Below are 1,215 nucleotides of genomic sequence, written 5' to 3' on the forward strand. Positions count from 1 at the left end.
TTTTTTTCTTTTGTTTTGTTTTTCTTCTTGCTTCCATTAGAAATTGTTCGGTGCACACACATTGAAAACTGAATGACTTTTTTTTTTCCTATTTTTTCCGTATGAGTTTGAAATCTGAATACGGTTTCTATTTGATGTCAAAACAACCTCCCAATTAAATTAATGTAAGTAGTTTTTAGATTTTAAAAAAATAACCCAACTTACCCAGATCTTTCTCTCTCTTTCCCCGATCTACTTTTGTCTTCTCCGAAGCTTGTGCTAGTGCACAGGCTGATGAAAATTAGCAGATCTCCACGATGGGGACGATGGCAGAGCTAGGGTGGCGTCAGTGGACGGCCACGAGCGTCTTTGTCAAGATGGGAGATAAGAGGGCATCGGAGTTAGGTAGGGGCAGCAGCTTTGCAGTGAGAAAAGAATGAGAGAGAGAAGAGAAAGAAAATGAGTGACTTGGGTTTGGATGTTTTTTTTTTTTTTTTTTTTTTTTCCTGGCCCTCTCTTGTTTTTCAGATTTATTAATCGTGGTCTATCACTGTTTGACTACCGCCTATCACTACTTAACCGTGATCTATCAATGATTGATCGCAGATTGACTACAAAATTGCTTTGTTCTTTTTTTTTTATCGGATCTTTAAATTCATTAAAACGGCCATTGGCCTAATTTAAACAGAGGTTACAAATGGGAAATTTAGTTCTATATTCAAAATCCGTCAGACTTTATAATTTTATCTTTCATACGTACCTCTTGATTTTTTTATACAAACATTTTAAACAACTTGAACAAAAGCAACCTTGGATCGTCACCTAAGATTAAGGCCAACATAGTATTTGACATAATGGAAAAATAAATTTGGTGGTTACTGGTTACCAACCAGATTATAGAATTAAGTGTATATATATATATACCTTAACTATAATTTGATGACATGACGTTTTATATGGTTTGCTATAACAAATTAAGCAATCGCTTAACCTTAAACATTAACTAAAACGATTACTTTTCAACTTTTGGACGTGGCAATGGATATCCGGAATAAAAAACCAGATTAGATAATGGATGGGAATTTGTTTCTTTTCTTAGTATTAATTTCCTTTTCTATTTAGTTGTTTAGTTTGTGAAAGCTGCGTGGACTATGAGTTATGATTGTTTAGCTTTTGATTTGACCTATAAAACCAAGGGGTACTTATTTAGTTGTAAAATCTTTGGCTTTTTACACT

This window comes from Morus notabilis, unplaced genomic scaffold (assembly GCF_000414095.1).
Source record: "Morus notabilis unplaced genomic scaffold, ASM41409v2 Scaffold45, whole genome shotgun sequence".
Taxonomy (NCBI): Eukaryota; Viridiplantae; Streptophyta; class Magnoliopsida; order Rosales; family Moraceae; genus Morus; species Morus notabilis.